The 15783-nt window shown below is 47.0% G+C and overlaps 1 protein-coding gene across 2 annotated transcripts in view; it reads right to left on the reverse strand.

The window, feature by feature from the left end:
• WNT11 (Wnt family member 11) overlaps window positions 1-9564 on the reverse strand; it is a 60789-nt gene extending 51225 nt beyond the window's left edge. Inside the window, exon 1 of one of the 2 annotated variants that reach the window (XM_028725887.2) lies at window positions 8855-9564. The gene's annotated coding sequence lies outside the window, so the exon portion shown is untranslated. The remainder of the gene's footprint in view (window positions 1-8854) is intronic. The other variant, XM_028725888.2, reaches the window with a different exon arrangement.
• Between the last annotated feature and the right edge of the window lie 6219 nt (window positions 9565-15783).

Below are 15783 nucleotides of genomic sequence, written 5' to 3' on the forward strand. Positions count from 1 at the left end.
GAGCAGGGACCGAGCAACGGGAGCTCACCCTTTTGCGGGGATTCAAACCGCCGACCTTCCGATCAGCAAGCCCTAAGCTCTGTGGTTTAGACCACAGCACCACCCGCGACCCCTGGTGTATATAAGGATGTCCTATTCCATATCCTCCAACATTTCTCCAATGAAAACAGAGACGCCCCCTCCAACATTTCTCTGGTGTATATAGGAACGTGCTATTCCATATCCTCCAACATTTCTCTGATGAATATAGGGATGTCCTAAGGAAAAGCAGGACATTCTACATCCAGGATCAAATCAGAAATTGGGATGGCTTCTGTAAATCCAGGACTGTCCCTGGAAAATAGGGACACCTGGAGGTCTCCTAGCCACAAGGGCTAAGTTCTGCCTCCATTGTCTGAATGTGGAGAGTTGCTGTTGCTCTGTAGTTCTGCTTGTAGCCTTGTAGTTCTGCTTGTAGCCTAATAGGCAGCTGGTTGGCCACTGGTAAGCATAGGAAGCTGGACTAGATGGGTCTTTGGCCTGATCCAGCCAAGCTGCTCTTATGTTCTTACACACCCTACTTTTTATGAGTGTGTTTGAACCACCTGGGAGACTCAGTGGGGATCAATCTCTGAGCATGACTCTGGAGGAGAGAGCTGTGCTCTGCTGTGTGTGTTAAAAAGTTATCGTCCAGGGAGTCCCACCGGCCTTGGAATCTACTCTCTCCAAACGCCGTTCCTGGAAAAGTGCCATTATAAAGAGCAGACTTGTCTTGGCAGACCTCCTCTTCTAACTTCTTTAAAAAAAAAAAAAAATCCCGATCACTGCAAGCAGAGATAAGTTCAGTCCATCGCTGGCCATTTTTATCCCAGCTTCTGCCTCTGCTGCCACTGGAGTGTTTCAAATGCCTTTTATCTCTGCCCCAAAGAAGCCCCACTTGAAAACTTCACTCCTTAAAGCCTTCGCTGCACTGCTTGAAGTGGGCTATTTTGGAGCCTCTATCTCTCTGATGGATTTGGGCTTCTTAACAACACAGGCTCCTGTTGCTGCTGCTTCCTAAAGCAGCAGTTTGCTATATTCCAGAGGTGAAACTCAAAAGCCCATTTGCAGAGCGCAGATCCTGAGAAAAACCAGCCATAACATATCAACATTGCACTGTTTTCTCCAAATAATTCAACAAAACAGGATCTGCTGCTATGCATTCCTTCCCAACCATCTCTATCATTAACTGCTGAATGATGGGCCAATAACAATGGAATCAATTGGCCTTAGTTTAGTCTTTGGGACTAAAATGGGCTGAATTTGTGTTTCTATTCCATTGGGTGATGGGTTTTATTCCTGATGGCTCTGCTTGATGACTCATCCAAAGTCTATTCTCTCCTTAAATGCTATTTGTTTACTTGTTTAATCATGTCTGACTCTTTGTGACCCCATGGAAAAGAACAGACCAGGCACTCCTTTCTTCCACTGCCTCCCACAGTTTGGTCAAACTCATGCTGGTAGCTTCAAGAACACTGTCCAACCATCTCCTCCTGTGTCGTCTCCTTGTGCCCTCCATCTTTCCCAACATCAGGGTCTTTTCCAGGGAGTCTTCTCTTCTCATGAGGTGGCCAAAGTATTGGAGCCTCAGCTTCACGATCTGTCCTTCCAGTGAGCACTCAGGGCTGATTTCCTTCAGAATAAGTAGGTTTGATCTTCTTGCAGTCCATGGGACTCTCAAGAGTCTCCTCCAGCACCATAATTCAAAAGCATCCATTCTTCGGCGATTAGCCTTCTTTATGGTCCAGCTCTCACTTCCATACATCACTACTGGGAAAACCATAGCTTTAACTATACAGACCTTTGTCGGCAAGGTGATGTCTCTGCTTTTTAAGATGCTGTCTAGGTTTGTCGTCGCTTTTCTCCCAAGAACAGGCGTCTTTTAATTTCGTGGCTGCTGCCACCCTCTGCAGTGATCATGGAGCCCAAGAAAGTAAAATCTCTCACTGCCTCCATTTCTTCCCCTTCTATTTGCCAAGAGGTGATGGGACCAGTGGTGCTTAATTTTGGACAGATTGCATTTTAAAGAATTGCACTTGATGAACAAAGACTCACCAAGTCCACCTAAGAAGGTCTACTATCATGGTCACGATGGCTGTGCTCTGCCTGCAGCAATGCTCCTGAGTACCAGTTGCAGGAAAAGCCAGGAGGATAGAGTGCTCTTGTGCTCGGTGCTCGCTTATTGACAAATGGTTGGCCACTGTGAGAACAGGATGCTGATCTAAATGGGACTTTGGCTGCATCCAGCATGCCATAAGAAGAGCCCTTTGTACACCAGATGAAGATCTTTTGATTCACACAAATTTTAAATAGCTAGTCTGGGCCTCTTGGATTTTTTTTTAAAAAAATCTATTTAACTTTTGGAGGGCAATGGGCTTCTTCCACCATTGCAACTTTTGATTCAACTGTTATGTTTTATTTTCTATTTACAGTGGTACCTCGGGTTAAGAACTTAATTCATTCTGGAGGTCCGTTCTTAACCTGAAACTGTTCTTAACCTGAGGTACCACTTTAGCTAATGGGGCCTCCAGCTGCTGCTGTGCAATTTCTGTTCTCATCCTGAAGCAAAGTTCTTAACCCGAGGTACTATTTCTGGGTTAGCGGAGTCTGTAACCTGAAGCGTCTGTAACCTGAAGCATCTGTAACCCGAGGTACCATAGTAAATTGGACTTTTTCTTCTTTATTGCAAGCCACCAGAAAACTTTATTTTATGGGGTGGCATGTTGACCATTTTTAAAAAAAATTTTAGAAGACCAAAATTTCTGCCCGAATGGAGATTCTTAGGATCAAAACATCAGCAGGTGGAGAAAAATGTGTCACATATTTTGCAAGCTCCTTTTGCATACCCTGAGGTCACAGGGAGCTAAAGGTGTGACTTGAAGAGGAATTTCTAAGGGGAGGAAAGGATGGAGCGGTGAAATCTGAAATCGGATGTGTTGTTTACAAAGGTGAAAAGTCAGGTCACAAGTCAAGGCAGGAACAAGTGGCTTGTTATCTTCTGCTACTAACCTGACCCTGTTTGCCTTTGGCTGAGTCGTCCCACAACCCCCCCCCCCTTAAACACATCTGTGTGAGTTTGTAGAGAAAGATAGCTTCTTCTTTGGCTTGTTGGCTTTAAAAAGAGGATATGGGCAGATTTGTGGGCAGCAGCAAATGTTGATGTGCAGGGAGAAATAAATGTTGATACGTGGGGAGAAAATGAAGGCAGCTGTATTGAGCCATTTAATAAAGGACATCACCTTGCCAACAAAGGTCCGTATAGTTCAAGCTATGGTTTCCCCAGTAGTGATGTACGGAAGTGAGAGCTGGACCCTAAAGAAGGCTGATCGCCGAAGAATTGATGCTTTGGAATTATGGTGCTGGAGGAGACTCTTGAGAGTCCCATGGACTGCAAGAAGATCAAACCTCTCCATTCTTAAGGAAATCAGCCCCGAGTGCTCACTGGAAGGACAGATCGTGTAGCTGAGGCTCCAAGACTTTGGCCACCTCATGAGAAGAGAAGACACCCTGGAAAAGACCCTGATGTTGGGAAAGATGGAGGGCACAAGGAGAAGGGGACGACAGAGGACAAGATGGTTGGACAGTGTTCTCGAAGCTACCAGCATGAGTTTGACCAAACTGTGGGAGGCAGTGGAAGACAGGATTGCCTGGCTTGCTCTGGTCCAGGGGGTCACGAAGATCAAGCAGCAGGTTTTCATCCATCTTTGCCTACAACTCGCTGTCTTTTTGAATCAAAATGGCAGGCTGGACCTTTCAAACCTGCACTGATTATGACCATGGATTTCAAAACTGCACTGATTTCAACCACTCATTTCAAAGCTGAACTGATTTTGATCACTGATTTCCCCCCATTTTGAATTCATGAAAAATGCCAATTACAAGGCTGCTGGCTGTTTATATTTAAGGAGGGAAGTTAAAAGCTTTGCTTTTTAACCAGATATTGAAGATATTTTGGCCGCTGTGTTATCTTGCTACTGTTTCTTATTGGCTGTTACATCCATAGATCAACTTTTTTTTTTTACAAAAATGTATACTGCTCTGAACTCCTAAGGGAGGGAAAGCGGGATATAAATGATGTTAAACTAATGGATTGTTTTAAAGAAAACATTCCTTTAATTAACTCTCGTGTCATTCCTCCCTAAATGTTATGTAGGACAAGGGAAGAAAGAGAGAGACAGGGATTATAGTTTCAGCCGCAAGATGACATTACTCTTGTTAACATCTAGTTCCAAGTCATTGAAAGTTTGCAGGATGGAGCTCTGCCAAGACCAGATGTTTTGGAGTTCAGGAGAAATCCTGTCTGTGGCACTTTGCCTTCGACAAAATGTAGGAATAATTTGGGGGCAATTTACACAATCGGCAACTCTCTCTCTCTCTCTCTCTCTATATATATACGGTAAAGCACATCTTGAACTACCAATTCAGGCTAGAAAAGGGGGGCAGGCTGCATGTCTGGCTACCCCCTCGCGACAAAACCATTTGAAGCACATGCATAAATAGCTTAGAATCATAGCATTGTAGAGTTGAAAGGGACCCTGAGGGTCATCTAGTCCAACCCCCGCAACGCAGCTGTCCCGTACAGCGATCAAACTTGCAACCATGTCATTATCATCACCATGCTCTAACCGACTGAGCTATTTCCTCAGCTTCTCAAGAGAGAAGACGAAACCAAACTTTCCTCCCTGACATGCTATGTTTCCCATTGCATGGAGTTGTGTTCCCGTTCTCCACAAAGGGAAAACAGTCATAAGCCCAGCTCAATTTAGACGTGATCATTAATCAGCAGTCATGAAATTAAAAGATGCCTGCTTCTTGGGAGAAAAGCAATGACAAACCTAGACAGCATCTTAAAAAGCAGAGACATCACCTTGCCAACAAAGGTCCGTATAGTTAAAGCTATGGTTTCCCCAGTAGTGATGTATGGAAGTGAGAGCTGGACCATAAAGAAGGCTGATCGCCGAAGAATGGATGCTTTTGAATTCTGGTGCTGGAAGAGACTCTTGAGAGTCCCATGGACTGCAAGAAGATCAAACCTCTCCATTCTGAAGGAAATCAGCCCTCAGCGCTCAACAGATCGTGAAGCTGAGGCTCCAATACTTTGGCCACCTCAGGAGAAGAGAAGACTCCCTGGAAAAGACCCTGATGTTGGGAAAGATGGAGGGCACAAGGAGAAGGGGACGACAGAGGACGAGATGGTTGGACAGTGTTCTCGAAGCTACCAGCATGAGTTTGACCAAACTGCAGGAGGCAGTGGAAAACAGGAGTGCCTGGCGTGCTCTGGTCCAGGGGGTCACAAAGAGTCAGACACGACTAAACAACAACAGCAACTCTTAGTAAAAACTTAGTTGAAGACCACCCAGAACATATATTTAAGCTGCTTATGCATGCAGCTACTTTATATAAACCTGTCTATAGAGTTGTTGTTAATAGCCCAGCTTAAAGGTAAAGGTAAAGGGACCCCTGACCATTAGGTCCAGTCGTGGCTGACTCTGGGGTTGCGGCACTCATCTCACTTTATTGGCCGAGGGAGCCAGCGTACAGCTTCCGGGTCATGTGGTCAGCATGACCAAGCAGCTTCTGGCGAACCAGAGCAGCGCACGGAAACACCATTTACCTTCCCGCTGGAGCGGTACCTATTTATCTACTTGCACCTTGACGTGCTTTTGAACTGCTAGGTTGGCAGGAGCTGGGACCGAGCAAAGGGAGCTCACCCCATTGCGGGGATTCGAACCACCAACTTTCTGATCAGCGAGTCCTAGGCTCTGTGGTTTAACCCACAGCGCCACCCGCGTCCCTAATAGCCCAGCTTAGGAACACGGAAACTGCATTAAAGCACTGGTCCATTAGCCAATTATTGTCAACAATGACTGGCAGTAGCTCCCTGAGGTCTTGGGCAGAAAGAGTCTCCCCCTGCCCATTAGTGATTGAACCCAGGGTCCTCTGCAAATCCAGCAGTGAGCTACATCCCTGCCCATTGAAAAACCAATTTTCTATTTCATGCAACGAAAGAACATCAAATGCCTCTAGGAAGCCCCTGGGCACCTATGAGAGCAACAGCTCACCTGCCTCTCCGCACCCAGCACCTAGTATTCAAAGGCAAAATATATTCGGCCACACCCCAGTTTGAATTAGAGTACAGCCACCCAGGACCAGAAAAGCTTGTTTTGTGAGCCTGATCCCACCTTTGAAAAACCAGCCGGCTCTCCTTGAATGCAGTCAGAAAGCAGCTAAAGACTGGCCTGAAGGCGTGTGGGGCTACCATTTTTCTGAACCTAATAAGCAGGTCTAGATCAGCTCTCTGAGAACCACACGTAGGATGCATACATAAAAGGCAGAACACAAGTGTGGGAGCCAGAGTCGCAAACCTTGATGAAGATTCATTTATGGCCTGTTAGGCCGACGGAGGTTTGTTGTTTTTCTCTTGTAGGTTTCTATGGAAAGTATTTTTGTGTTCTTGCACTGTGAAACACACCCTGTGTTCCTCAGATGGAGGACGGTCTGGAAATTTAAAATATCAGTAAGCAGAATGCGCTTTCCCCCTTTGCAAAATTCACAACAGGGACGCGCCTGCCAGCAATTATTTCTGGCTCATCCTGACCACAGGTTTGGATTTGCAAATCCAGACTCCTATGAAATCACATCTGTGGAGTGGTTGGGGTGGGGGGAGGCGGAGAAAGAAAGCAAAGATTTTCCAACACCAAAAAGTCTGCACCCATGACGTTTTGTCTTTACTAGGTGAATTGCAGTCTGCCTGGGACGCAGTAAAATAGATCATGTTGCCACCCCATAGAAGTCAACACTCCTACAGCATCTCCAGTTCTCAGCACACCCCGTTTTTCATCTAAAGGGTCCCCACAACCTTCGAAAGCTTGCTGGCTCAGTCCAGCCTCCTGAATCGTGCCTATCATCAGTTTTTAACAACGGCAACAAAATGAACCTGCCTTTCCAGCTGTTTTAGGGACAAGTAACACCTGCCTTCTGCTTGCCGGTGTTTGCAAGAGCCACTGTGTGCTTTCGTAAAAATGTGAAGCATATATTAAACTAACAGTAATAATTGATCGTTATATTAATTGGCATTTTAAATGATTTTTTTTTCCCCTGGTGCTTTTACTCATGTTGCTATAGTCTTGCATGCTGCGCAGCACCTTTCTATACTCATATAAAAGTACGGATTATAAATGCTTCGATAAATAAGCAAAGGAGAGTGCTTTTCCAATTCTGGGCATATTTAACGTGGAGTAAGTTCAGCTGAGTTCAGTGCAGCTTACAAACCAGAAAAGTATCCCTAGATCATGGGTGTGCCCCCACTGTCAGCTATCTACCAAACTGGCAGCCCAAGTCCATGAATGTTTACTCATGAGTAGGACCCATTTTATTAACACCCCCCCCCCAAAAAAAACACCACCTTTCAATTAACAGCTTTGCAGCTCAACTCTGCATCTGGGTCTTGCCCAGAATTAATTCCCACTGAGTTCAATGGAATATCGTCCAACAAGTGTGTTTAGACATATAAAATCCTATACACATTTACACCAGGAAGCCCCGTTGGGTGCAACGGGGCTTACTACTTCTGAGTAGAAATGCTCCAATTTAAATGTCAGCAAGCTCGCCACCTGACTGCCTACAGCTCGTTTTCCCCTTTTTAGCTCCCAGAATATATTCTAGGGATGTCTCCAGCGCAATTCGCATTGAGAGCAGGAATTGTGTGGAGCTCAAAGGGTCTTACGCAACAGGCATTCTTGATGGCTCGCGCTCCAAGTTTCTAGACCTCGTGATATCGCGAGGCGGGCGAATCCAATTAAAATGCATTCCCTGGACAAAGTGACGTACATTGTGGCGCAAAGGCAGAATAAATGTTGGCAGCGTTATGTTAAAAGGGGAAGGGGGCCTTCTTGGATTCTGGTTCTGTGTTCAGAAATAGTAACGTGACTATTCTTCTGAATTTCATGCAATCCGGAATCAGAGGTTACACTTGAAAGAAAGGCGCTTGTTTATTAGACTCACAGGTGTGTGTTTCAGCGGGTCACACGCGGACCCCTCTGTCTGTCTGCACGTCCGGATAATCCGCATCTAGAGATAGTTTCCCAGCACATAGATAACGAGAGCAGCAGTTTCTTTCTCCAGAGAGCAGCCTGGCAAGCCACGGCGCATCTGCTTCCATAACCACACCGCGTTGCATTTCCTGCCCTCTCGGGTCTTTTTTTTTTTTTTTTTTTTTTTTACAAAAACGCTGACTTCTTTTAAAAATAAGAGGGCTTTACAAGCAGGCTCAGCAACCCCGACCCCTTTTAAACGTGGGGGTTTTGCAGCAGCGCAACGCGCCTCTTGGCCGAAGTACCAAATGCTTGCGCTTTCTGCTCACGCGCCACCGCTCCGGGTTTGGAAACCCTGACTTTTTGCCATTCCTGTTTTGCAAAACTGGCCAACTCTCGCCAATCAAGGGCTGTGTGAAACACACAAAGCTGTGGCTGTTTTAAGTAAAATTTTAAAAGTGTGTGTGTGTGTGTACACACTTCAAAAAACAGCTTCCACGGACTTGCATTTCCACCCTCCGAAACAACGCAGCGCCGTCTTGTCAATTTCACTGAAAACGGACCACACAGCGCCGCTTAAGCGTAATTGGGTATCCGAGCGCATCAACTTTCCGTCAATGAATAAATCCCAGACTTTCCGAGCAAGCCGGATCTAGTCGATCTCCTCACCCTCTCAGATCATTCAGCTAGGAATTACTAGGACCGCTCCTCTGCCCACCCCAAACCAAGCCTCAAAGGATCGCAGCGTTTACTAGTAAAAAAAAAAAAAAAACAGCAACAGAAAGTCCCTCGCTTCTCCTTACCTTTTGGCAGCGGTGGGGCGGGGGAAATCTTCTTCCTTGTCCCTTCTCCAAAATCGTCTTCCAAAAACTGGGGTGGGGAAGAAATGGGATTTGCGGTGGGAGATCTCTTCAACAGCTCCGCTTCATCAAATGTTTCCTGGGCAAAGAAGGACGCCTCGGTTTTGCAGATGTTAGCAGTCCAAGATAAGGTTCCCAAACACGGTTCCCGAGCGCAGAAAGGTCAGCCGGAGGGAAAATAGATGTTAAACTGAAAAACACACAGCTAGGACGGGCGAGGGATTTGGAGAGAGAGAGAGAAAGAGACGCTGGGAAGTTGGAGCGGGGGAGCAAATCGGGAAGGAGGGGGAAAATGATTGCAAAAAATAATAATAACGCAAGAGAGGCTCTGGGAAGATGTTGCAAAGTGCGCTTCTTTTTCTCTCTGTGTGTGTGGCTCCTGAGTCGCAGGCGATCGCCCCTTCTTCTTCCTAAACCCCTGTCCAGCTCCACAGCTGCAAAAGTCCTTTATGGCTCTTCTCCGGCTGGCGGAACCTGCTTTTATGCGCTCCTCGGGGCTTTGATGTGAGTGGTGATGTCAGCCCGTATTAGCATAACAAAAACGTGCGGGATTTACTGCCTTGGAGAGAGAGAGAGAAAAAAAATACAGGACAAATAAAACGTGTTTGATCTGTTCAGCGGGGAGTTGACAAAAAAAAAGAGGGGGGGAGTATATATTTGCCCAAGATTTCCCCCCCCCCCCGACACACAACACTGTCCCTCTGCAGGCCCCCCTGCAGCAAAACTCCTCTCGCGTTTCCCCCTTCCGTGCACAGAAATAAACGCCAGAGGGCAGGCGGGGGAGCGTGGAAAGAAGCGCAGGTTGCTGCGCGCAGGCTTAAGCGCCACCGCAGACGGATCCCAGAAGCCTTGCCTCATAAGAACCCAGCTCTCCTGGGTCAAGCCCAAAGGGGTCCATTCTAGTCCGTTATCTGGCGCCACCGGATTTAGAGTGGTACTGATGGCTTCCTCCACAGGGAGCCAAGCTGATGATGCACAAAATAGTGAACTTCAGAGCATGTGCAGAATGGAAGGGGCACTTTAACGAACTCTGTTCCCAAAGGAATCATCGTTCTACCCGGACACTGTGGTCCAGCGCCGAGGGCCTTCTGGCGGTTCCCTCACTGCGAGAAGCCAAGTTACAGGGAACCAGGCAGAGGGCCTTCTTGGTGGTGGCGCCCGCCCTGTGGAACACCCTCCCACCAGACTTTTAGAAGACATCTGAAGGCAGCCCTGTTTAGGGAAGCTTTTAATGTTTCATGCATTACAGTATTTTAATATTTTGTTGGAAGCCGCCCAGAGTGGCTGGGGCAGCCCAGCCTAATGGGCGGGGTATATTTGTTTGTTTGTTTATACCCTGTCCATCTGACTGGGTTGCTCCAGCCACTCTCGGCAGCTGCCAACATATATAAAATAATTAAACATTAAACATTAAAAAGTGTAGGGATACAGTGGTACCTCGGGTTACATACGCTTCAGGTTACAGACTTTGCTAACCCAGAAATAGTACCTTGGGTTAAGAACTTTGCTTCAGGATGAGAACAGAAATCCCACAGCAGCAGCGCGGCGGCAGCAGGAGGCCCCATAAGCTAAAGTGGTGCTTCAGGTTAAGAACAGACCTCCGGAACGAATTAAGTTCTTAACCTGAGAGACCACTGTCCAGGGCTGCCTTCAGATGTCTTCTAAAGGTTACATAGTTACTCATCTCCTTGACACCTGATGGGAGGGCGTTCCACAAGGAGGGCGCCACTACCAAGAAGGCCCTTGTGTCTGGTTCCCTGTAACCTCACTTCTCGCAGGGAGGAAACCACCAGAAGGCCCTCGGAGGAGGACCTCGGAGTCTGGGCTGAGCGATGTGGGTGGAGACGCTCCTTCAGGTCTACAGGGCCAAGGCCGTTTAGGGCTTTCAAGGTCAGCACCAACACTTTGAATTACGCTAGGAAACGTACTAATGAGACTCTTAAATTCAGCGTAGTGGATTATAGCCCCATGTTAGCCAAAGGTTCTTCCATTGCAGGGGGTTGGAGTAGATGACCCCCGTGGTCCCTACAATGTGATGATTGTGAAAATAGGAAATACTGTGGGGGCACCAAATTTTGTCCTCGCTCAGAGCGCCAGGTTACCGAAGTCTGCCCCTGCATTAAGGTCTGGCAGTGGACATTCTGATGCCCCAAAGAGGAGGCAAGAAGCAAGAGCAGTGCTCTCTCCATTTGTGAATTCAATGACAAACCTAGATAGCATCTTAAAAAGCAGAGGCATCACCTTGCCAACAAAGGTTCCTATAGTAAAAGCTATGGTTTTCCCAGTAGTGATGTATGGAAGTGAGAGCTGGACCATAAAGAAGGCTGATCGCCGAAGAATTGATGCTTTTGAATTATGGTGTTGGAGGAGACTCTTGAGAGTCCCAGGGACTGCAAGAAGATCAAACTTATCCATTCCTAAGGAAATCAGCCCTGAGTGCTCACTGGAAGGACAGATCCTGAAGCTGAGGCTCCAATACCTTGGCCACCTCATGAGAAGAGAAGACTCCCTGGAAAAGACCCTGATGTTGGGAAAGATGGAGGGCACAAGGAGAAGGGGACGGCAGAGGCGAGATGGTTGGACAGTGTTCTTGAAGCTACCAGCATGAGTTTGACCAAACTGTGGGAGGCAGTGGAAGACAGAAGTGCCTGGCATGCTCTGGTCCAGGGGGTCACGAAGAGGCGGACACGACTAAACGACTAAACAACAACAACAAGCAACTGGAATTCAGGTGCAATGTTGTCTCCGACAGTGGAAGTATCAGGGCTGGCCCACCCATGAGGCTAAGTGAGGTGAATGCCTCAGGCGGCAGAGTCCACAGGGGCAGCAGATCCAGCCTCCAATGAATGCAAAACCTGCTGCTGCCACCATTTACGGTAACCTTACTCTTTGCTTTCAGCCTACTCAGATTGAAGAGCTTTCCATCTGTTCGATATATGATTTCTACTCCGGTGGGGAGTTTCCCTTAGGCAAAGTATAGGATCATGGCAATGAAAATAATGAATAGAGCAGGGGCGATAACACAACCCTGTGTAACACCTGATCCCACTGTGAACGGTTCACTTTGAGAGCCATTGTTATCTGCGATTGTTGCTGTCATATTATCATGGAGGAGCTGAATGGTGTTCACAAATTTATCTGGGCAGCCAGTTTTCAGAAGGACAGTCCACAGGGCGTTACGATTTACAGCGTTGAAAGCCTTAGTCGGGTAAATAAACACCATATACAGGGGGTTGGTTTTGCTCTCTGCATTTTTCTTGAAGCTGTCGAGCGGTGAAAATCATGTCCACTGTCCCCCTAGAAGGCCGAAAACCATTTTGGGATTCAGGAAGGGTCACCTCAGATATTGTTAAGAGACGGTTTGCAAAGATCCTTGCAATAATTTTTCCGGCCGCAGCTCATAGAGAGATGCCTCGATAGTTTCCGCAATCAGTTCTGTCACCTTTTTTAAAGAGGACGTGTGGATCCAGAATTGGCCTCCACAGTCACTTACGGACTCACTGTTAAAACCGTGTTTATGGAAGACAATCTTACTCGGCTACGAGGGATCGCCAAAGGAGAAGAAGGTGGTTGGCCACTGTGAAATTTGCCATTGGCATTGCCATTGGCGCTGTGAAATTTGCCAGCAAGCATTTCTTACATTCTAAAGTCAAAAGGAAACACAACTTTTAATAACTCACCTTTGGTTCCCTCTTGACAGAACATGCCCAAAAGCAAACAGATTAACCAATAATAAACAGGTGTGTGCCCTGAACTTCCAGCCTCACCAATTAAAGTTTGCCTTGCACGATTCCACTGCAGCCCTAGGAAAAAGAAACACCGTGCGTAATAAATTAAACGTCTCTGTTTGCAAAAGCAGCAGCAGGATATAAAATAACAACGCTGCAGCCTGCCCAAGGATTTAAGATGTGCAAACTTTTAAACGGGTTATTCTCCCATCTCCCTGCCCCCTTTCCCCCAGCAAATGGCTTCGGCATCCATATTTTCTTCTCCATAGGAAATCTTCATGCTAGAATTGTCCTGAACAGGATTCCAGGGGATGGCTAATGATTACCAAGAAAAATAAGCAAGTTAACCTTTCAGCCGGAACTCTTTCATGTTACCTTTCCAAAGGCTGGCTGCTATTGACTGATTCCACCGGCTGATTTCATAAGTAAACCCGAGCAATATTAATATTTTTTAGGGGGAGTTTTTCTTTTGCTGAATGTATCCTCCCATCTGATAAAGAGGATGAAAGGGCAGAGGTAAAATGCCAGAGGAAGTGCGTGGAAGATTGGGAAGTTGCGGGTGCACACACACACACACAAAAACCCTGTTAAGTATTACAGCTAAGCCTTAAGATTATATCGGCCAGATTCATTGGAGGCAAGGAATCCTTTGCTTTATTGATTGAAGCTGGAAGCACTCCTAGAGCTATAACTGGGGCGGAGAACATTGCACCTGCAGGCAAAATATTGCCCTCCAGTCCTATCTGGCTCCTCCTGAGCCATGCCTCTTCTCCCCAGGCCAGCTGCCTCTCTAGCCCTGTTTTTCACCCTTTTGGCCTGGCTAAAATCTATACTACATAGAGTTGGAAGGACCCCTTGTGATCTAGTCCAACCCCCTTGCAACGCAGGAATATGCATCTGTCCCGTACGGGGATCAAACCTGCAACCTTGGCGTTATCAGCGCCACGCTCTAACCAACTGAGCTATCCAGGCCCTTGAACTGTGATACAGTGGTACCTTGGTTCTCAAACTGAATCCGTTCCGGAAGTCCGTTCCAGAACCAAAGCGTTCCAAAACCAAGGCGCACTTTCCCATAGAAAGTAATGCAAAACAAATTAATCCGTTCCACATTTTTAAAAGCAACCCCTAAAACAGCAATTTGACGTGGATTTTACTATCTAACGAGACCATGGATCCATAAAATGAAAGCAATAAACAATGTACAGTGGTACCTCTGGTTACGTACTTAATTTGTTCCGGAGGTCCATTCATAACCTGAAACTGTTCTTAACCTGAAGCACCACTTTTAGCTAATGGGGCCTCCCACTGCCGCCGCGCCGACGGAGCACGATTTCTGTTCTCATCCTGAAGCAAAGTTCTTAATCCGAGGTACTATTTCTGGATTAGCGGAGTCTGTAACCTGAAGCGTATGTAACCCGAGGTACCACTGTACTGCAGTCACACAATTGTCAATCAGTAGCTGAACTGGGTTCCGCACAGTCACAAAAATAAAATAAAAAGAGTCGCGAAAACAGAAACGCAAAATAAATAGCAAAAACAGACAGACCTCAGCGTAACACTGAAAACGGAAGCGTGGCACTCAAATCGGAAGCGTAACACTCAAAACGCAGCACGCTCAGCTTCCAAAAAAAGTTCACAAACCAGAACACTTCCTTCCGGGTTTGCAGTGTTTGGGTTCCAAGTTGTTTGAGTATCAAGGCGTTTGAGAACCAAGGTACCACTGTACTGCCTCAGCCTTGCCTAGGTTGAGGATGGAGAGCCAGGTGTGGTTGAAGTCTCTTGCACTCGGATCCCACTTGCAAGTTTTCCACAGGCATCTGGTTTGCCACTGTGAGAACAGGATGCTGGACAAGATGGGCCATTGGCTTGATCCAGCAGTCTCTCCCTATGTCCTTAGCTGATGACGTGGGCATGATCCTTGCAACAATCTGGCCAGCCACGTGTCTTCTTGACCCTTGACTCTCTTAGCTTATAATGCTTGGTCAGGAGGAGTGCAGCATCTTAAAAAGCAGAGACATCACCTTGCCAACAAAGGTCCGTATAGTTAAAGCTATGGTTTTCCCAGTAGTGATGTATGGAAGTGAGAGCTGGACCATAAAGAAGGCTGATCGCCGAAGAATGGATGCTTTTGAATTATGGTGCTGGAGGAGACTCTTGAGAGTCCCGTGGACTGCAAGAAGATCAAACCTCTCCATTCTGAAGAAGAAGAAGAAGAAGAAGAAGAAGAAGAAGAAGAAGAAGAAGAAGAAGAAGAAGAAGAAGAAGAGTAGTAGTAGTAGTAGTAGTAGTAGTTTGGATTTGATATCCCGCCTTTCACTCCCTTTAAGGAGTCTCAAAGCGGCTAACATTCTCCTTTCCCTTCCTCCCCCACAACAAACACTCTGTGAGGTGAGTGGGGCTGAGAGACTTCAAAGAAGTGTGACTAGCCCAAGGTCACCCAGCAGCTGCATGTGGAGGAGCAGGGATGCGAACTTGGTTCACCAGATTACGAGTCTACCACTCTTAACCACTACACCACACTGGCTCTGAAATCAGCCCTGAGTACTCACTGACTGAAGGAAACCAGCCCTGAGTGCTCACTGGAAGGACAGATCCTGAAGCTGAGACTCCAATACTTTAGCCACCTCATGAGAAGATTCCCTGGAAAAGACCCTGATGCTGGGAAAGATGGAGGGCACAAGGAGAAGGGGACGACAGAGGACGAGATGGTGGGACAGTGTTCTCGAAGCTAAAAACATGAGTTTGACCAAGCTGTGGGAGGCAGTGGAAGACAGGAGTGCCTGGCGTGCTCTGGTCCAGGGGTCACGAAAAGTCGGACACAACTAAATGACTAAACAACAACAACAGGAGGGGTGATCAAATGGCTTCAAGTTGCTGGTTTTGGTGTATGAAGCCCTATATGGAATGGGACCAAGATACGCGAAAGACCGTATCTCCCATAGGTGCCAACACCCTGGGGCCCTGGGGGGCCTCAGCACCCACAAAATTCCCCATGAAGGGGCTTGGTACTCACAAATTCTTGGTGCCTGGGCCAAGCTGGCACACTGGGTGTCACCTCTTACATACCTGATAACTGTGCCCCGCAGGGTTAGGTCTCTTGCAGATATCATCTTATCAGAAAGTCCGCTCTGCACTGCACAGAAA

The sequence above is a fragment of the Podarcis muralis genome, chromosome 4, assembly GCF_964188315.1.
Source record: "Podarcis muralis chromosome 4, rPodMur119.hap1.1, whole genome shotgun sequence".
Lineage (NCBI taxonomy): Eukaryota > Metazoa > Chordata > Lepidosauria > Squamata > Lacertidae > Podarcis > Podarcis muralis.